We start from the raw sequence: 22,867 nt of genomic DNA, 5'->3' as shown, positions 1-22,867 counted from the left end.
GGCTACCCACAGCAGAACTCACTGAGAGCTAGGAGAGGACTTACCTGATATACTTTGTGAAGACTGAAAATTTATCCCACAGACTCATGGTAACAAATTTGCTATTGATCAGGGTCACATAAGATCCCACATGCCTACGTAACTAGAGAGCATGGAAACTGAATTGGTTGAAAAATAGTTTAAAATGAAACAAATATAATTTGTTTAGAAATGGTACAATTCCTCATGGGAGATGGAGATTTAATATTGGTTTAAAAAGAAACCCCCAAGTTTTCCAGCAAAAGAACAGTTTAGACAAATTGTTAGAGACTAAACACTACAGTGAACCAGGTTTAACCCAATTCGCTGTGCAATTATTTGTGGTAAATGACAAAATACTACAAAATATTTACATTATTCTTGAGAAGGCTGTGAAAGGCATTCTTGGAGACTAAGCATCCATTCATAAAAAGTGGCCTAATCCAGCCATCTCCAGAACTGAGCAAAGGGCAAACTCTCTCCTACATCCTGCACTTGCTGCTGCACTCTAGAAATGAAACTTGCCTTAAATAGTCTGAGTTCGAGACAGTCAGATGGCTCACGCATAGAATTACTGGCAATTAAAAGTAGACACTTATACTACAAAAGGAAGCTCAAGACAGGTGAACTGGTCTGTTTGCTACAATGCAGCTCAATAACTGATTATGTAAAAAAAATCTTGAGAATTTGATAGAACATGTTATATTTGCTTCAGATTCATTATTTAAAAAGAGATTAAATAATCCAGAGTCTCTTAAAGTAGAAGATACATCAAATAATCAATAAGTACGGTTTCTTTTCTCTGGAACATCCTATATTTATGTGATGAGAATTTTTTCATCTCTTTTTCTATATATTTTTACTGATATAGGATTCTCCCCACCATCCTGCCCCACAAAAAATCTATCTAGTTGTCTAGCTATCATCTATCTATCTATCTATGCATTTCTGCTCCTTAAGCATTTGGTGAAACAAACTGTATTCCTTGTCCAAAACATATTGGTGGAGCAGCAGTTGTTCCCTAGGAAGACCTTCCCAGTGAGAGCACTGATTGTGGGGTAATTGTCTCTTTTTTGGTTTCTGATACCTCTCTCACTTAGGCTGTCTTCTATAGCCTTATATTCAACCCTAAGCCATGCCACATGTGCTTTGTGCTACATGTTTCTTTTAGCATTTGTTCCAAGTGTTTCAAGTGAGCTTTCTGTTCTTGGTATTCTCTTTGTGAGTAAAAATTTCAGGTGTAATAGTAATGCCTTTTCCAAAACAAAGGTTTACAGAAACAAGGGTGAATTGTTCAGAACATTCAGATAAAAATATTTAGATAAAAAATTAAGTTGGCACATCTTGGAAAAGGCACTTAAAATTTCTGAGGAGTTGCAAAGGGCTGAGTTTTTTGCTATCCAGAGAGAATTTTTGTCCCAACACATTGAAGTGTGAAGTCAAAAAAAAAAAAAAAAAAAAAAAAAAAAGATCATAGATGCTCAGTAGCAATTTGCTAGAGTTTGGCAGCAAAATTATCCTAATTTTCCAATCACACCGATCCTCCCAGCTTCTGTGTGGCAGACAGCTTGCACACCACCACAAAGCTGAGGCATTTTGTTACCCTAAAATATATTACTTCTTTTAAAACAATATCTCTAGAGACATGTGACATTTTACAAGATGAGGAAATGAGAACAGCAGCAGCAGAATTAAAATAATTCTTTTTTCCCCTTTCTTCTTTCAGCATTGCTCTTAATGAAAATGATCAAATCCATGGGACAATCCTACTGTACTCAACTGCATAAAGGCATTTGAATGTACAGAACTACATTTTTAGGTCCTGGGACCTGGGAGTAGGATGAAGAGAATGAAACCTGCAGTGTACTTCTAGATGAAAGCAACAGCTCTATTGGAAGAATATTTCCCTAGTTCACTTGGAAAGGTAAACCCTTCCACTTTAATACAGTAAGGTCTAAGTCCACTTTCTATATAATGCAATGAAAATAGACACAATTTAGTAAAAAGAGAATTTGTCTTACTCTATTTCATAACTGCTACATATGTGTCTGTGTGTTTGTAAATACAATTTCTCAGTGTCCAAGAATTAAATCCTTGCCTCATAATGCTAGTAATAATAATAAAAATAGTGGTGTCCTTACATTCTATGGAAAATAAAGATGGTCTATTACTTTCATTAGGCACTGGTAAGGGAGTGTGCACAGGTCACAGTATTCAAGCTATTAAGATTGAAGGCATCTGCACAAACAGCCTTGACTGCTTTTTAAAGGCTAAGCTGCACAATTTGTCTTTCATTAAGAGCTGTTGTGCAGTTTTGTGATTTGTAGCCAGCTCAACTGAGCTTCCAGAGTGTGTACTTCTATTTTGAGATCTTGTCAATAAACAAATAAGACATATGCTTCAGTGAGTCATCTGAGCAGAGCAGACTATCACAAGAATCAGTTGACCTGTACTTCCTTCCTGCTACTGAATCGTTCTCTACCTTTTCTTGTTAGCACAAAGTGTGTCCCTGTGCACAGCACAAAGCAGAGAAGCCAGGGATGGGAAGACAAGGTCTCTTTCATCCATATGGGTTTATTTGTGTTCTGCTGGCACCGTTATAGTCATACAGTAACCAACATAAATTTTTAGTTTTATTATCACCTCTAAAAAGAGACAGAAATGTGAAAATTGAAGCCAGAAGGTTTGTATCACAGGATTAATTAGGCAGGGCCAAGTGGAGTCACACTCCTCCTGGCAGTGAGTGCCTCAAGAAGGTGCCTGCCTTCAATTATGGAGCACACAAAGCAATTAAAAACCCCGTTTCTTTTTCCTGGGGTGTTACTTGTTGAGAAATCTTTTTTCTTTCTATTTTCTTTTTTTTTTTTTTTTTTAATTCTCTGGAGATCTGAACTGGTTTGAGGTGTAATCTGCTAGGGTAGATATTCATGAAAAATTGATTTAGCTGAAACCTAAGTGCAATAGGTTTAAAATAAACCGAAAGGAATGAACAGTGTGTTTCTTGACTGAAATTGCATTGGCCATTTTTTAAATACACGCATACATGCACAGAAGACCAGATAATTAAGAATCCAGACATTATGGATCTCCAGGAAAGAATTTTGTCATTGGGACACATAAATCAAATCAGCCAGCCACTCTGTGCATTTCCTTAAGCCATACAGCACTCTTGATTAACCTTTTCCTCAGTACTTTATACAGATATATGAAAGTTTCTGAATGGCAGGGTTGTGTATATGTGTCAGTTTTAAACATATGTTTCAGGCAGCCATATTCCACGGTCCATTGGAAATTAGTACTCTGTTTCACCTGTACCTGGTTTACAGGATGTGATAGCCTTTCTCTGGATTTATGACCCACTTTGCTCTCCTGGTGTTACCAAGAGCTTTACCAACATCACTGACTCTGACACTTTGTACCAGGACTCAGCATCTAATTCTGTGCATCTGGACCTGCACATTAATTCTTTTGCCACATTCCTTTCAAAAAACCCAGCTAACTCCTTCCTCTCCTGTTATTTCCCATGACAGATAAATAATTCAAAATATGATATAAAGTATGGTGTATATCTGGTTTGAATAGTGCTCTATCAAGATGTGCTTCAGCTATAGCAATGACCTCATACTTCCTGTTGAGTAGGGAGAAGCAAAAAGATATTTAAATCAATAGAATAAGGGAGCCATGGCAATGGATATTGCAGTGCACGTGAGTTTTCTTCACAGGTATTACGTGACAAAAAAAATGTATGCTAGGGCATTAAAAGGATGCAAATAATGACCATTGGTTTATTATTTTTTCTAAGATTGGAATGCTTATATTCCCAGGCTTCCTCATTAATGTTGCCTAAGAAGTAATTACATTTTTGAACAAAAAAGTAGTGGGTAATGGAGATTTTTTCCCCATTGTGCTCTTTAATTTTATTATTCCCTAGTTTAAATATAACTCACAGAAGAATGAGAAAAGTCTTTATAAAGGTCATTAAATAAATGCTGCTGGAACAAATCTTTAAACAGGATCATCACTGAAAGGGGAAGTTATGCATATGGAACACTTTAACATGTAGTACAGATTAAACAGTTGGCAAAATAAAGCTTTAAATTGCCAGACATTATGTGTCACTAAAAATCAATTCTGACAGATTTTATTGAGGCTTTTACCCATATTATTGCTGCTATATTTTTTTTTCAGTTAAAAAAAAAGAGGAAGAGGATTGACTTTTTCATTACAGGTCAGCCCATTTGGCAAAGGCTATCCTGTCACATGGCACACTTTTATGCCCATTTTGATTTAGTGTGCATAGTATGTTTATCAGTGGTGAATGTCACGATGACAATAGTTTCACATTTCCGAGCCATTGCCAGAAGAACTCTGATACATCCTCCTATGATTATTTCAAGATATTTTAAAAAGTTTCAGCAATTCCACCATACACATAAAACAAAACACACGAAGACATTTTTCTTTGTTTCCCAAAGTTGTTTTCATTTTGGTTCATGAACATGAAATAACTAATAAAATTAACTAGCAACTAGGGGATAGCAGAGCAATATTCTTTCACTCTATTTCATATCTTGTCACAGGTATAAAATCGTAAATTTAGTGCCAATGGATTTTGGAGTTAGGCCACCATGCTAACTATATGTTGTTTTCTTCAAAAAGTCATGTACATTTGTACATACAAAGTCCAGTATTTTTGTAAAAAACCTTCAATTTTCACATCATTTAGGGGATTACTCATGCAATTTACTTAAAGAGATATTTATACATACATATATATACACACACACACCAGGACAGTCACAGGAGAATTACATAAAATAATACATTGTATTTGGATTGAAGTTCTGATCCTAGTATTAACTGCCTTTCATACTGCAAAGAGTAGATAGGATTCAGTTGCAACACTTTTAGAAATAATTAGGAAAGGTTATTATATTCTTAGTGCAGCTCCCTTGGACCCTGCTGCCACACGACATGTCTGAGGCCAGAAGTTTTGAGGTCTGCAGAAAGAGTGAGAGTCATACTGTTAGCAAAAAGACTTATAATAGTCTGAAAAAACACCAAAGAATCAACAGCTTTACAAGTGTTTTAGGTTATTCACCAGCAAATAACAAGCTGAAAAGTAGGCTGCAGTTCCTCTCTCGTAACTTTATTCACCACTGCAGGTGGGTCAAGAGTGAGCTGAATATGGTGTGTTTCAACCACCAACACTGAAACTTGTCTTTATAAAGTATCTCTGTACTGGGAACTGAGGCTTCATTGTGTGTAAAAGATCAGTCCTGCTGGCTTTAAGAAATAAGAAACACATTTTTTAGGCATCCTGCTTACTTTTGATTATCTTTCTTCCTCTCTTTAGGTTTTCTTGTCTTCAAGACAAGTTCAAAAGGTTCATTTGGTTAAGATAGCAACCAGGGTAAGGGTAAAATTGTTAAATTTCTGACTTTGCTTTGTGTCTCTGGGCAAAGGCAAAGGGCTGAAGCCTCAAGTAAACAAATATGTTGTCAAACTTCCTGTGAAGCCTCATACTAAAGAGAGTATAAGAAAAATAATTAGGGACAACAATTTAGTAACATAAACCTAACAAAAAGCGAAACATTTTGGAATTCAGTTCCCATTTTGATTGGCTGTTCAAGCTTATGCATTGTGGTTTTTTCTGGATATTAAGATTATATAGATGCTCTCCCCACACATTGCACAGCCCACAGGAACTACTAGATTGCAGACTGACAGAGTGGGCCTTGCTGTGCTGGTGCAAAGCACTGACCTGAGCCCTGCTGTGAGCTGAACTCCTCTGTGGGAACCTCAGAGAGGAGCAGGGAGACATTGTTTGACCCCCTTACTGCTCCTTCCTGAGAGGCCCATACTCCTCCAATATTACACGTGTGCCTTTCTTTTATGTTTCATATTACACTAGGCAGCATTATACATCTACAATATGCGCATTTATCTACCTAAAGGGAAAGGTATTTTTCTTTTGAATAGCATTAACAAAATCAGCGTTCATGTAGTGATTTGATTCATTTGCACATAGATGAACTTTATTTAGAAATAATTTTTTTCAGAAACTTTTTTGTATGTTGTGACAACAGTGGTGTCAGATTTAGCAGCTGTTATGTTTCAAGCAGGAGCTCTACATGTGGTTACTGGGGAAAAAGAGAAAGAGTAGAAGTTTGAGGTGTGAGACTGTTCAACACGAGATTCTCCCAGGTTCTTTTATGACAAATATTGATGAACACTAATTGAAATCCATAATATTAAAAGAAAGATGCAATACTGAGAACAGAGACATTCAACTGGAATTTTGTAGAGATGTAAGGCAGGCAAAACTGCAACTTATTTTGCCCAAAGCAATTTTTTTTAAGAAGTAATCAGTACGCCCCTTGTCTTTTGCAGGGATATTTTAGAATAAAAATTATTTTACTTGTATTTTTTCCTATTCTTTCTTGATTTCAGTTCATAATGTTTAATATATTTTTTGGGGATAAAGCTCAGTCTTGACTTGGGTATTGACTTTGGTATATGAATTAAAGGTCATTATGAATTAGGAATTCTCCTGTTTGTGTGTTAATAACATCTGAAGTTGTGATTATTTCCAGAAATATTTTTCAGGACTTCACTTGCATAATAACTTTTTTTTCTGCCCCCTTTTTTTTTTTTTTTTCAGGAAGGAAAAGCAGCACTGTGAGCACAAAAAAAAGCAGCTTTTATAAAAGCATACCCTAAGATATACACAGAGTCATCTAAGAAGATATTTAATAAATAATACATCAGATTAGAAAATTTATTTCTAAAATAAGAGCAATTTCTGTAAAAACTATCCTATTTCAGAAACATTTGTATTAAGAAAATAAGATATGACATCTCTGCCCATCAGAGGAGTGGAAAGATTATCATCCTTAGTCACTCAGTATCAGTAAAGGAAAATACAGGGATTATTAAATTGATGGATAGGCAAGATATTTTTCAGTGTTTCCTGCTTTTGGTTTGTAAGAGTCAAATCATATAATTTGTCAATCATCCACTTGTAGGACTGCCTTATTATTTTACACTAAATGTAGAACGTTGCCATATCTTCGTATCTGCAGAGTCCAATCTGAGTATGTGTTTCTTCAATCATCTACTCCAGGATCAGGATCATTTAGCACTCAGAGGTGTTCACCTACTTGAGCCATAGCTCATGATGTTAAGTGGTGACTAATACCACATTTTAACTGTCCATTATCTGTTACCACCAATTTAAATTCTGGGAAAAGTTGCCTTATAAATGAACATCCTCCTTTGGCTTTTATATAAAATACTACTACTCTAATAATAATGCAAGTCCATCATCTTTAATAAATTAAACAGGACCTTCATTCTCCTTTAATAGCAATACAGGAAGTCTAAAACTTATTCTTAAGCCCTTAAATTTAGGGGAACACTAAAGTAGATGCAAATTCTCAAACATAATAGTATTTCTGGTCAGCTACATAGAAAATTTCACTAAATGGCCAAGGTAGGAGACCACAGTTTCTAACTAGATCCAAAGAGATCAACACTAGCTAATAAATTTTGATCAACTGGTTGTTCTTTGGTGAGAAATGAACAAAATGAAGGGCCATGAAAAAGAGATATACAATAAACTAAAACTGCAGCATTGATTTATTCTCATATAGTGTCAGTGTGATGGATTAAAAAATAATAACAACTTTTTCCAAGGTTCTCATCAGAAAAATCAATTTGACTGAGACACAAGGGTTAGTTATTACTATTTTTAAGCAAAAGCTTACTGACAGGAATTTGTTTTATAAGAAAATATCCTATAAAATTATACTCCACAAATAAATATCACAAAGTGAAGGTAAGTATTGTATTACATATACTTCTCAAAAGGCAATTGTGAAATCTAATCATGACACAGAGAAAATGTCCATATTTTCTGGTTTCCACCAATAAAATTTTTAACAGAAACTTTTTAATTCATTTACTCAATAAATAAAAAATAAATACAAACTTCCAAGAGACACAAGCACTTACAGCTCATCAGATACATAGATTTCTATTTTTCATGGTTTTTAAAAAGCAAAACACACATGCAAAAAATCTCACCCCAAAACACAAGTCTAAGTTTTGTATATCTTATAGGACAGAGCCACAATTTCCAGTGAGCAGAAAATGAGTTATTTATTAAAGACTAATGCATAGTCTTTAATGACTATGAAACATATATGTTTTCTTGCAGCTGTGAAAGTATAGTTATTATGAAACCATTCCTAAAATAATTAAAGGAGGAAAAGAAGTAATCTTAGAAATTATTTCCACAAGCTGATTTGGGAGAATGTAGAATGATTATAATTTTGAGGGTAAAATAATTACTTTATTGAAGTAAATAAAAGCATTAATACTGATTTGAAAAGGACAGAATTTTGAAATATTTTTCCATTAATTAAATCATATGTAGACTTTTAGATATCAAAGAAAATTGAGAGAGATATTGGAAATGTATTCATGGAAGTTTCAAATGCAAAAAACAGTTCAAAGGCACAGAGGTGTTTCCATCACCTACGCATTATTGAGATTTATGATTTCTGAGGCTGATACCTTGGAAATTCATGTAAATCAAACAGATTTAACCAATAGTTACCTACAACCTAAATGTATAAAAAGAAACCTGTTTTCACTTTTTGCTATATGGGTCATCTGCAATTGCAATAGTGTGCTATAGACATTGTAAACTGTGTTCATGAAGCTTTGGATATTGCTGTTCGATGGCATTGTTTTATAATGGTGTCACTGCAGTTTGTAAGTATTACGGATTTGTGTCTTACTTGATAGGATTGAGAGAGATTTTGTCAGGGAGTTTTGTTTCTTATTCTTCAGCTGACTCTTGACTGGGCTGAGCTATCTGCCTGGAGAAGTGTCAGCTTCAACCAGGTTTTCCTCACAGTGGCAATATTTGCATTTTCCTTGGAGCACACTTATAGCCTGGCTGCCCTTTCCATCCCATTGCCTGGAAAAGTATTATTTGTGCTTCAGGAAAAGATCGCAGGGCAGGGGACAGAAGCCAGCTCGAGCCCTTTCTCTTTTGACACTTACACTCTTACTTTCAGTGTGAATTGGGTTGTTCTTGAGGTTTCTGCTCAGCAAACTCCTCTCCCATCTTGTGGCAATTTTGCTGATTTGAGGTGGACAAAAGAGTCAGGATCCCTCTTTCAAGGCAGCATAGTGGAGGAATTACAGGGTAAGGAGCAACAGGTGTCCGCACTGCTGCAATAGTGACACGCTTGACTTTAAGCACAGCCATAATGTCAGTTATTAGTGAATAATAGGAATGGACATTAGTGTTGTTTACGAGTTACAGAGAAGGAGTTATTTTATTTGTGTTGTGTAATAGTTCTGCTTTATTTCAGAGGTTTGTTTTCTTTTCATGACATTTCATCACTTCTCATTTCCCCCAAATTAGATTGTAAACCAAAGTGTTCATTCTTTATTCCAATCTCACAGAAGAAAAAAAGGACACCAAAACCCCTGTAAAATAAACATTGCTGGTATCTACATAATGCATAATTTCAATATACAGCTTATGCTTTGTATTACATAGTTGTGATGCGTTAGTATAAATAAGCTCAGTAATGTTGACAACAGAACAAGAATATTGTTTAATATATAAATAGATAAGCTGGATATAAAGTGTTTGAAAATAATTATATTTTTTTCAGATAAAACTTAATTCCTTAATTTTCATTCACAATAGGGAAAACTAAGGAAATACAGAGTAGTAGAAGATGGAACAATCTTCTGAAGTGCTAGCATGTTTTCATCATCAGTTGTTAAGACTTTAACTCAGAGCATGTTTCTAGTTTAGCTAAAGAGTCATTGTACACCTTAATCCATGTCACGTAAGATTATTCTGCTGTGTGACACAGATATCACTGAAGGCTTCCAGAATATATGGGATTACTTTTGTTCTCTAGACAATTAACAATATTTCTATCTTACCCTCTGTGACAGTTACAGAAGTACTAAACTTATCAGAGACAGAATAACATAAACCTTCATTTTATGTGAGCATGTGTAATCATTTTATCATGATGCTCTCAAACAGGAATATTTCTCCCTTCTTTTCAACTGAGCAATTTCTCTTAGAATAGTTTAATGTAAATGCTTATATCAAGCAGACCAGAATAAATACCAGCATTCAACAGTAAATCAGAGTAAAACAAGTAAAAACAGTAAATCAACAGTAAAACAAACTAACAAACAAAAATAAAATAAACCCAAAAAAGTTAAAGTCGGCAACAAATGGAAACACATATTTCAGAATACTTCCTATTTTTAAGACCACTGACACCTGGAATATAATTTAGATGTCTCAATCTGCCATAACACAATTTGAAATTTCAGAAAGAAAACTTCAGAAAGAAGGAAAGTGACAGCAAGGGCACAGGAATACTGAGGTACAAAATTAATAACATATATATAACTTTTATAAAAATAACCCAATATTGTCCACATAAATTGTAGTCTGAACCACTTGTGGTATTCTCTGAAATAATTAATGCTACCTTAGCCTCTTCCATACTGTAAGTACAATGATACTGTAGGAATGTTAGGTTCAAAGTTATAATTCAGGAACTTAAAACATGGATGTTTAAAGAGAAATAGTAACTACATTTAGCTGAGGAAACTCTCTTCTGAAGCACTCTGCTGATTAACCAAGCTGTCTGTAAAATTCATGATGCCACCATAAGATGAGAAGAGGATAAAATGTCCATTCAGAGATCAGAAAATTGATTTTGCTGACTAAAAAAAAGTCTTTTCTCCACTGAATAAATGTATTGTGAAATTCATTAGAACTGAGTTATATTCAGCAAGCACAGTCTTTTTTTTTAATATTAATTAGTATTTCATTTTAATTGCACATGAGTATAACTACTTGAGAATATGTATAAGCAGGCTTATGGAAAGCTGAGAGAGACAATAAAGATCATAACTTCTCTAAGAGATAGTGCTGTTGTTATTCATGGGGTTTTTTTGAGTTCTATGCAAAGTCCTCAAAAACTTGGAGAGTATTAGAAGCCTCTGTCCTCTATCCTGCTTTTAATCTACTGTGGCTGAGACAGTGATTAGCGATGGACAAAAATGTTCTTTTGCTTGTAATACAAAGCACTTGCTTCCCTGGCTCATTTGTTCTCCATAATTGATTGGCATTTTGTCAGTAGGTGCTATAAATATGTCTGTTGGAAAAGATCAAAAGGCTACTCAGTGATGAAATCTAGCAAAAGTATGGTATAATTTATTTTCTTCCTTGCAAACCCTTTCTGTTGAAATCAGCTTTAAGTTCTAGGCAAAGTTTAGGAGCCACTCAAAGATAATTATTAAAAATAAAAATAAAATACAATAAAAGCAGAACAGTCTGCTGTCAGTAATACTGATAAGAATTGCACCTGAAACTATAACTTGTTTTCTTAGGCCCTAACTCATATACACCATCATTGCTTGAGAACTGAATTACATTTTTTTTACTCAGCAAACTTATGTCTTGTAACAGACCTTGAAATAGTGCTGGAAAGTCTAGAAACACCACAGTGGAGACAACATGACATGCACATATGTGTTATTCATTCTGACACCGTTTCCCATTATGCATTCCTATCCAGTCTACCATGAACAGGGCTCTGCATCCAAGAGGACCAGCTGTATCCTGTTATACTGAGACATCCTTTGTCCCAGTCATCAGGTGGGTGGGACTCGTATTTTTCTCCTTCCCAATTAAATACCTGAGAAACAACTCACTGCTGACAGAAATCCAGTGACAGGGTACTGATTTCCAATGCTGAGAGGAGCCTAGGCAGACCTACAGCTCTGAAAATTAATAGACCTGGCTTTTTTTGTAACAAATGTTATTTCAGAACTGCAGCCAAACTACAAAGCCCTCTAAGTCTACATCTCCTCTGGCACTGCACTGCCCTGTGTGCTTGTTTGGTTTTTGGAGCCAATTGTTTGTCATGCTCTCCTAGTGACATCTACAAAATCTGGGTTTGCAGGGTTTTTTTCTGTAAGGTGGAAGTTATAGAAGGCTCTCAATCCTTAAATGTGTCCTCCTATAAACTAGGTATATTATTGCTCCAATATAAGCCTAAAGATAAGCTACTTTCAAACCATACAAAAGAACTTCAATTTAAAGTACTACAAAACTTTGAGAAGAGTTCTGTGTATATGAAAATGGTGAAAGCTTGAACATAAATTGCAAGCTGCTGCTTGAAGCCCTGATTGAAAGATTTTGGCTGAATGACTGAGTAAATGCAAACATTGCTGCATTTGCTGCTTTTAGTGCATAAGGCCTCAGTTCAGAGACTAGTTAAAATATCCTCACCAAGTTCAGGATAGGATAAATTCATCTATCAGGATCATAAGGTCCAGGTGACCCAGAACCCCTAAGGTTTGTTTGGAGTGCTTCTATTTCTGGACTAGTGGTGCAACACCACATAGTCTTTTAGAAAATGGGTGAAGAAATTAATACAAACTTGGCAATATTCTGTAAGGTTCAAGATGTGTCCTAAATGAAAAATAAAAATAAGGATAATTACTGTAAAATAAATAAAGGTATTGATCTGTAGGGATCTCAAAGAACTTTGCATAATAAAATGGTAGTAAAATGAGCTAACTCTTGAACACAATGGCTCATTCTTGATTACAAACATGCTGAGTTTTATGTAAATAAATCTGCAAGAATTTTAATGACAGTGTCTGTTCTGGAGAATAGGATTTTTTAGTTTTATTTGATCAATGTCGGAGAGTATAAAAGATCAGAGCTATTATTTTCTATTAACTGTATCTGGCATTGGCATAAGCAGTCCACTTTGCCAATGCATTGAGTGGGTAAAGAAGTAAGAAGAAGAGAAAAAAGTTTGTCAAACTTAGTAATAACTTCATAATCTATGTATAAAATGCCTCACTTACTTGCACCTTTTTACTTGAAAATATTTTATAAAACCAAAATCCTGCTCATATTTTTCAGCTTAAAAAAATAATAAAATCTCACACATGTAAGAGTTTGAATGTCTGGCTCATCACGATTTTAATTGTAAATCCCAGGAAATGCAGAATATGAAAATTAAATTAGGAAGTGCTCAATGGATTGCAGAGTAGTAAATTTTATTAAATTTCTTTACAAAATAACATTTAGAAAATAATTTAATAAAAAGCTGTATGTGCCTTACTAAGAAACAATGAAAAAGGTTCAAGCAGTTTTTAGTATATCTAGAATATTTTTTGCAATGCCTGTGGTCTTAGGCAAACTGTGGCTCAAGCAAATGTGAATAGATCAAAACATATGTACCTTTAATGTAATACGTAATTTATGTATAGATTACTAAAAATATCATTTATTGCAAACAACAGCATGATTCTTTAAAGCTATTTTATATGTACACTCTTCATGAAAATATAGTGAATTTTTAACTGGTCTTGGAGAGTTGCAATCTAATGTTTGTCACAGACAACACATTTAATTTCAAGTTTTAAAAAAATGTAGGATTCACAAACTGTATATACATGTGTAGTATTCTTAGCAGAAGTCATAACCTGCTGTCCATATTCTGCTGTGAAAATTCTCATTTTACAGCACAAGAAAAACATTAAGTTTATATATATGTGCTTTTTTTCCATATTGATGTACATGGCTCTCCACACCAAAAACATCTATTTTTCAGTAGATTTTTTCTTGGAGAGACAAATTAGAAATTTTCTCATATTTCGGCTTCTGTAACAGTATTATGAACAAGGTATGAAAACAAAGAGACTACAAAAATATATATTTTCCATGTACCTTGGAACAACTGTGCAATGTTAGATCTTATTGCTGAAATACATAGAACTTGTGCTACTTGGACTAATCGGATGAAGATTTCTGGTTCGACATGAAGACAATATTAAACCTGAATTTAGTCCTGCTGGCTCAATCACTATTGCAGTCATCTTTCCTATTGCAGTTTAATGAAAGACAATGATACCTATAAATCAACATTCCTTTCAGGATATCATTCTATAACCATTTCAGTTATCATTCTATAGGGCTGTTGCAATGTCCTCAGAGCAAGACCTCCAAATCCTCCTAATCCAAAATCTCCTCTACTACCAATCTGTGGCAGTATTTTTCTCAGTCACCTTGTCAGGCAAGCCTACTGAGTGAACAGCGTAACTAATTCGGACAAGAATTTTTCACCAGGTGAAAAGAAAATTCCAGTGTTAAGTAGCAAAATCCCACTTTTTTCTACAGGACACTGCTCAGTACAAGCCATTCAGAGTCCTTCAGATTTTGTTCATGAAACAGCTGCAACACTGCTTGGATTGACTCACTTGATTAACTTAATTAGTATGACTAATAATATTAATAGCAGAAAGCTGCTCAATACTACATTATTTGTAACACTGTCAGTGACTATATCCAGCTCATAAAATGTCTAAAAAAAAAGTGAATAACGTAAAATCCTGTTTTTAAGTCCCCTGACATTGCCAAGAACAAGAATAACACATGAGATATCTTGCAGATCTCATAATCATGAATTTGGAGTAATAGTTCCTAGGACATTGATGTCATCAGCTCAGGAGAGTGTCTCACACAGGACTCACTCCTCACTGTCCTAGTGCCTTACTTAATAGCCTGGATGCTTCTCTTTAATACAGCAGGTTGCCTTACATTCCTGAGGATCAGCAGATAGTGCAGGAAGGCTTTTATTTCATGCCTCATTTCTTCCAATATCCTTGGAATGACTTACCTCACTCACATTCTCCTGGCAGTTGTGGAAAAAGAAGAGAGTTGCAAATGAATTGTTATTTCCTGTATGTGTGTACACAGGTGTAAACATCACAGCACAAGGGACAGAGAAAGAATTTTTAACAACAAATATTTCAGTGATGAAAATGTTTACCCTAGCAGCCCTCAGTCCATACAGCCTATTAATTAGCTGAGGGGGTGTTTTAGTCAGTAATAATATTATTCAAAGAAAAATACTATTGCTTTAGTTAGGGTTAATTGGTGGCTCACCAAGGAAGCGGGTTGACTGCCTTCTATGCTTCAGAAAGGCAAACATGCAGCTCCTGGCTAAGACACAGCTGAATTGCCTACATGTCACTCAACCAAAATCTATATGGCATTTAACACCTAAGCACCAAATGTTTTGAATATAAGGGCCTCTTGTTCAAATGGGGGACATATGCACTAATCGCATTTCTACTGTGGATCTGTCAAGTCGCAAAATTTTTGTGAAAACTACGGGAGTTTTACAAGGAAGTCAGTTGCCTGCCAGTGAAATATGCTTTGTCTTATTAAAGTCATGTGGTAAAGCCTAAACATTTGGAATTGAGTTTTGTTCAGTTTTCACATTTTACTTTAAGAATGTTACCTGGAAACCAGGCAGAAGATACAGCCAGCCAGTAAAAAAATTAATAAATTAAATTAATCTATACATTTCTGTAATATAAAATGCAATATTGATCAGTAAATAAATATAAATAATATAGGCACTGATGAGTTTCACAATGAATTTGAATTTAGAAGCTTACATATTTTTAAAATAACTTTCAACCAAAGTCTGTTTTCCCCTCCAGCTTCCATTATGAACAGTGCACAGTGGTACCTGAAACCACATCTTTTGCACAGCAAATATTGCTTCATTGCCAAGACTCCTCCATTGTTAAAGGGGCAGAGGTTCCTTGGAATGTGGCACTCCTGACAAGAGTTTTTGGTCAACTCAGCTCATTCAAAGAAGTGACAAGCATCATAAAAGGGCCAAAACATGTTATGCCTATTGGATCTGACATCCCTAATGCTGCTAAAAGGTTGGATATGGTAACTGACTGTTGCCTTTTTTTTTTTTATCAGGCAGATATAATTTCACTAAATACACACAAAGGCAAGCAGATGTGAGCCAGTTGTGTACATAAAACTGAAAAACTGCAATTCATAGGAGGTTGCTCTTAATAATACATGTTAGACTTGAACAGTAATATTCCACTAATGTTTAGTCCACAAGAATGGCAGGGCAATAGACAAGGAAGGCAGAGTAAAACTCATTTTCTTACAGCAGCATTGTGTGATACATCTAAAGTTAACTACGATGTGAATCTTCAGCATTTTGGCTTTGACTACAAATTTACAACTACCCTTGGAGAAAAACCTGTAAGAAAAGAAGTTATAGAAGAAAGCAGGCAGAAAAAAAGGCAGACAAAATGTAAAACAGAGCAAACCCTGTTTTTTCTTTGTCTCATCTTCAGTCTTCCACATCCTTTTGTATTCTGTGTTGAAGCCAGAATCAACTATGCAGTATTTATAGTGATGTTACTCTCCTGATAAAGTATTGCACAGGCTGTGGCAACAATCTAGGGCTCAGCAGGGAAGCTGTGAGACAGCTATTTTTGTAATGTTTAAAATTATACTAAATTAATAAAAATAAAATCTCCTGCTGGGTTTCCAGTTTTAAATAGCACATTGTGGTGTAAATTATCAGAGCATCAGGGTTCTGCTAATTTAGTACATATTATAACACTGGAGACATTAAAAGATCATAGCATTTTTCATTTTAAAAACAACACTGTGAACTGGCTGAATAATTTCAATAGTTTATACTAAGAATGGCTAATATATGCTCAATGGGATAGAGGGAAATGGGAAAACTGCATATCATAACTTTTACGGGTTTGAAGGTATAATTGTTTAGAACTCTGTCAGAGAGGATTCTGCCTGTTCCCCAGATTATGACAGTCTAACTTACTAAATTATCAGCTCCTAAAATTAGAATGGTACTTAAAAATAATAACTATACTTAATTTTGTATTAAAGCAAGATGATATACTTCCTAATTAAAAAAAAAAAAAAAAGATTTAAAATAAGAGAAATTCCATTGTCTCATACCTGTACAGGAAACTTCTGCAAAGTAGTGATGAAAATCCTACCACAAAACATATATTAGGTTAGACAGTCATCAAGCATACACTTTTGAAATCATCCAGAAAATATCCACTAACTAAACTTACAGAGAAGGCATGAGCTGAAAGCAGTTAGTCAGATGATGGGCAGCATGAAGTGCTAATGTGTGTGCAAGACCAAGACCTAAGCAGAACAAAAGAGAAAGGTGATGGCACATGTTTCCAGAAAAACAATGTCAAAAATACAAATGTCCACTTGACAGTAAACCCACGTATTGGCTTCTTAGATATTTTCCACCTATTCCTAGAAAACTCTTGTGGCCATTCATCCCTGATAGAAAAAGATCAGGTTAATGGCAAGAAAAATGTGTCACTGCAAACCAAACTGTCTGATACACTTTGACAAGGTTAGGTAGGTTGATTACAGCATTAGTGCTTTGCAAGTACGTATTGCCCCACCCGTGGCTGGAGCTATGCCCAGAATAATGGCAATAAGACATTTGTGGGGAAAGTTCAAGCAAGACAATGGGCTGAGACATCTCTTCTTCGCACCAGTTGGTTTTTTTTTTCAGTCTGCTTTTAAAAAGCTAGAAGCTGTGTTTGAAAGCATGGAAGACTTATGACTACTGCTAGCATTTGTGTTTGCTCATGGCAGACTATTTATTTTGAAAAGTACTGCTTGTTAAGTAAATAAAAGACAATATAATTTTGGCAATTACTATGTTTACAGGGAGCTGGAACAAGGTGAAAGTCACTGGCATTCTTGTTGAGCTAGCTGATAAAATGTGACTTGAAATAATGTGTTACTAGTGAAGTCATGCAAAAAATTCCTAGACCCAGTATACTGAGACCATGTCCTCATTGTGAAGAGAGCAATATTCATACTGTGGCAGTCTAATATGTGTGTATCATAAAATACTGAATAAGCAAATAAAAGCAAAATAACTGCAACTTCTTGGGATGACTTTTGGACAGCAGTTTATTAAAATTTACATGCAAAGCAGATCACTTCTTTTAGAAACCTTGAGTCTGAAAAAAAACCTTCTTTTCAAGCCCCATCAAGTACTACTTTGCTGGCTCACTTGGATTTTCGTAAAGGGTGAGTTGATTTAGAACACCACTGAATTCAATAGAAAATCCTAAAACTCAAATCAGCGCTGCTGTTGTAATGCAGCAAAGACAATGACCAAGATACTTAAAATAATTAATTTTTTTTTAATCAGAAACTGACAATTTTAATACAAATTGTATGACTGAATAAAAGCTTAGATAATGGGGACTGATTGATTAGCAACTTGTCCCTTTCCACCAATCTTGTGGCAATCAAAGGTCTACTTGGCACTTGGGAGAGCAGCAATTGAATTTTTGATTTTCAAAATTATTCTAAATTATTTGAATCTGGTTTTCAATATTATAGGTCAGTATAAAGATCATTGTCTACACTGGATTCAGAAGTATGAATGTTAATCTTGAGTATATGAAATCAGCTTGATTTTAATTTCTTACTAGGCTTCCAAATCAAACTTTTCTTTGTGATGTCAAATTCTGATTTACTAGCCAACGTCAGTGACAGTCAGAAAATCATATGAAAGTTCCCAGGTTTTGAAGCTTCACCACTGTGAAGAGATTTCTTTTGCTACCACTCAGGAGTTCTGTGCTTCCCTCCTTGCTGCTGGAGTGGGGATAACACATTTCCCCCCTCCCCCAGAGGACTTCAGAGAGGGTGAAGAGTTTTAATCCATGAGATATCTCAGGAATGGGGCTGTAAAGGTTACCTCTGTAGTAGTATGAACACTGAGAGTAAGCCATAAGTGAGGCCAGCTTTGCTCCTTGCTCCCTGAAGCAGGGAGGCTGTGCTCAGCCGGTCTGCTGAGGGCACACTCCTCAGATGGGAACTCACTCTGCAAGCCATACCATGCCAATATTGTGCCAGTGAGTGTGCTAATTATTAATTCAAACGATAAATGCAGTGCCCAAGTTGAGCTTATACCCTGCCTTTGTGTAATTTGTTAGTACAGTAAACTTAGAAAAGAGAAGCAGGCAAAAAAGACACAGGGAAAAGGACACATAGATCCATAAATCTAGTTAGAGATATATGTTTTTGACTCATATATTATTTTTCTCTGGTTTCTGTTGAGCCTCTATGAAGCCATATTTTACTGACCTTCTTCCAGAAAAATCCATGTCTAAAAAAGTGGCCATGCAAATTTATCTGGCTTTATTATTAAGAAAGTAGTATTCAATATTAATAAATAAGTAATATTTAGACAGTGCTTGATATAATTTGGGTACAGTTGAAATATAAATATTGCCCCTATGAACACACTGAAGAACAGGGTTTTGTATTTTTTTTTCAACTACAAATTCTCAAATACTCACAGTCTTGGTGGGGAAAATGCACAGATACATGGAGGAAGCAACTTGCACCTTACTTGACACACTGGAATAACCTGTGTGATGATATATTTTTTCTCTATGGAATCCAACATGGCTCTAAAAAGGCCTTTATCTCTGATGTGTTCCACAAAGCTTAGTGTTGGAGGCTTCTGTTCACCTCACAGACTGGTTGTCTGAGTTTTCACCATTATTCTGATGCACTTGTTATTATCGTTTCCAACCCTTTTCTTCTCCCTGTTTCATTGCTTGTGCTGGCATGTATTCATATGGATTTTTTTAACAGTTATTAATTACAGATGATGTTTCTTCTTCACACTTGACCGCAAAACCAGACTGAAATGGACATTTATTAATTTATTGAATGGAGATGCAATGTAGTGTGCTACCAGTTCATATGCTGCTCAGGTAGGTTTTGAGACCTTTCTTCCCCATCTACTGATCCATAATTTATTAAGTTAGGAACTCTGTCAAAAAACTGAAACTATAGCTCAGCAGCACTCATTGCCACTTCCATCATTAGAACTGATTCATTCTCCCTTGATGCAACCTAATCAAGGAATAACCTGACAAAGAAATCTTACCCTCCGTAAGACAGACAGATAGTTACCACTTCTTATAAGAGAACTCTTTCAAAAACTAAGCAAATACAAAATTATGAACAAGAGCAGAGAACATTGGTATATCCCAGGGTTGTGAGTATGCCTGCTTATTTAAATTATGATGAAAATATTGGGAGGAATAAGAAGGTAGCCCAAATTTATCATATAGAGATTTTTTTCCAAGACACCAGCTTTGTTGCAAGGAGTTTGAGATCAGCTGAATGGTGCTAAGAAAACACAAGATTCTGGATAGCCCATTGTCCTGGAGAAAAGGAGGAATAAGGTTTCAAAATGCATTTCCAGATGCTATGTTGAATCACAATCTCCATGGAGATAGACTCACATGAGACATTTGTGTGTCTGAAATGAAGTACAGCAAAACACAGTTCATTTCTTTTGTCAAGTGAATAACAGACAGCTCGTTTGTCAGGAACAAGCCCAAGGCTCACAGGATTATTGCTGCTGTGAGTAAAACATTTAGATAGAGCACAGGTAGTAAAATGCTGTGGAAATTTGAGCCCATCCAAGTGCTCTAGAACCTGTTTGCAAGACAGATGTTTGTAGAGTTCTGGCCAAGCCCAGATGAACCAAAATTTTTGAGACATGGTGATAAAAATGAGTACTTGCTTTCTATATAGGCATATACAGGAGGGAAAATGTTTACTTTTCACCCAACTTTCAAAAATAGGAAAGAGATAAAACAAATTGTAAAAATTAAAGAATAAATCAGAATTCAATGCAAATAACAAAACATGAGTGAGGTGACATCATATTTTTTTGTCTTCTGTCCATGGGGGTTCAAATCCACTAAAACAAAAGTAGGAAGCACAAGTACTGCAGAAGCAGAAATAATATCTGACTGGGTTATTAAAATAAAATTTTACAATACTCTGCTGATAGCATATATTCACAAAATTAATGCTTTTACCATTTGTTAGAAATGCATGTACATGCACTCAAAGAAAAATCTAAGTCTGTAATATGGATAATAAAGAACTCATAGAATATCTTGATTATCACAGTCATACGTAATTCTCTATTCAGCATAAAAGAAAGAACAATATTCCATTACTAAAAAGGTCTTAGGTAAACTAACAAAGTTATCTTAAGGATAAATCTCAAGTTATATATATCGTAGTTTATAGCTCAAAATACTAGTAGGCAGATGTACACTGCTATTATGATTATCTTGCATGACTCCTAATATGACTACAATCTTCTTCAATGATTTCTTAGGCTTCTTCTCATTTTTTTTCTTATGAATTTTAAAGATACCTTGAAATAAAGTCAATAAATGTAAACATTTTTTTGTGCTTCTTTAAATTACTGTCTTTGGCTACAACACTGAAAGCCTTCATTGCTCCATTTACTCCTGTCCAATTTGCACTCCTTCACAATCATTCCCATGAACGGGGAATGTTTCTCTTCTTTCCTTTGGGTTCATATCCTTTGCCAGCACCTACTTTTAACAATTACTGATCTCTACTTCCAACCTATTTTATTTGATACAGCAGATTACTTTGAATAAATAATGTATTCAAGTTCAGCCTTCCTCTTGTAGATTATCCATAAGGAAGGCATTTACAGCTTTGTCTAATTTTTTTGGATTTGAAAGTATTTACTAATTTTTTGTGAGAAATTTTCACCCTATGGCCTCGTCAGAAACCTATTTCAACTCTTCTATAACACTGAACAAAAAGAGAAAAATGCATACAAATTAAAAAAATATTTCAAAATCTTTACTGGATTCAGATTTTATTTCCGTACCTCGTGTGGCCTCATTAAGAAATGGTATTGGTTCTGGAGTTAGAACTCTTTGAGTTGGAGCGCAGGACTTTGCTCTTATGGTAAGATACCTAGAGAAGAACAGAAAACATCAAATATCAAATATCTCTGAAGCCAGAGCTGTTTTATCATTGATCCTCTCAGTGGTTTCCAAACCTCTTCTTGAGCAAACCCTGTTTCTGTGCTGTGACTCTGTCCTGCCTGTCACATCCTGTAATCCAGAAATTTCCATCCTGAGCAGAGACAGTTCCTCCTAGGGACAGGAAGACTGTCTTCACCTAGCATCTTGTCTTTTTGTTCCTCCCCATGACTTTAACTCAGCTTGCTTTACTTTTCTCAGAGACCACTCTCAGATGATGCCCTGGATTTGCCTCAGCTATCTGCTTCTTTCATAGCTTCCTGCTAAGTTTTTCTGAGAAGTTTTCTGGAGCTATAAACTTAGCTGCTTAAAGCACAGAGAAGCTTCCAGGCACTGAAGGAGGTGAAATTGCTGTAATTCTGCTTTCAGAACACTAAGATGGGGAAAAGGTAGATAAATGTCTAGAAAAGGAAAAAGGCAAGCCAAATTCATAGTCCTTTCACAGGAAAGACTAGTGAACACCCAGACCTTTGCAAAAATGCAAGGCAAGCACAGTTTCATTAATTTTGAATTATTGGCAGGAAAATAAAGTCAATCAGCTACTGAAATGTTAGACTTGGCTTTAAATAGCACACAGTCCAGAGCAAGATACTCACCATTTTTCTCACGTAAGGGATTGCTCTCACAAAACAAGAAGCTTTTTATGCTCCTATTAAAACTTTCACAGAGAGCCCTTGGTATAGTTACTAGCATTCAAGTCAAGTTACTAGCATACTGGAATACACCTAGACCAAATAAGACATAGTTAGTTAAAAGATGCATATCCACAAAGTCCAAAGTACTCTTAGCCACATGTCATTTGAAACCAAACAAAAAATCCTGCAGGTTACCCTTTCCTAAAAGCAGGTTTCATACTGAGGTTTGCATTCCTGCTCTGTGTGCCAGACTTGATGACCTCTGAAGGAATGCAAATATATAAAGATGAGGCATATTTGCACCAAAAGAGATAATTAAAGAGAGGAAGGAAATTAAAAAAGAGAAAAATACACTGCAAATTTCAGAAAATCTACCTAATAGTGGA

At 35.2% G+C, this 22,867-nt stretch overlaps 1 long non-coding RNA gene across 1 annotated transcript; it reads right to left on the bottom strand.

Annotated features, from left to right (window-relative positions):
- Window positions 1-17,047: 17,047 nt before the first annotated feature.
- LOC128819840 (uncharacterized) lies at window positions 17,048-22,553 on the bottom strand. The gene is made up of 3 exons (XR_008440766.1): window positions 22,443-22,553; window positions 21,690-21,778; window positions 17,048-17,110 (listed from the first exon to the last, which is right to left on the bottom strand). It is a non-coding gene; the product is annotated as an uncharacterized LOC128819840 (long non-coding RNA).
- Between the last annotated feature and the right edge of the window lie 314 nt (window positions 22,554-22,867).

This window comes from Vidua macroura, chromosome 1 (assembly GCF_024509145.1).
Source record: "Vidua macroura isolate BioBank_ID:100142 chromosome 1, ASM2450914v1, whole genome shotgun sequence".
NCBI lineage: Eukaryota > Metazoa > Chordata > Aves > Passeriformes > Viduidae > Vidua > Vidua macroura.
The sequence above is the reverse complement of the archived record's forward strand: the minus strand, read 5'-3'. Positions and strand labels throughout refer to the sequence as shown.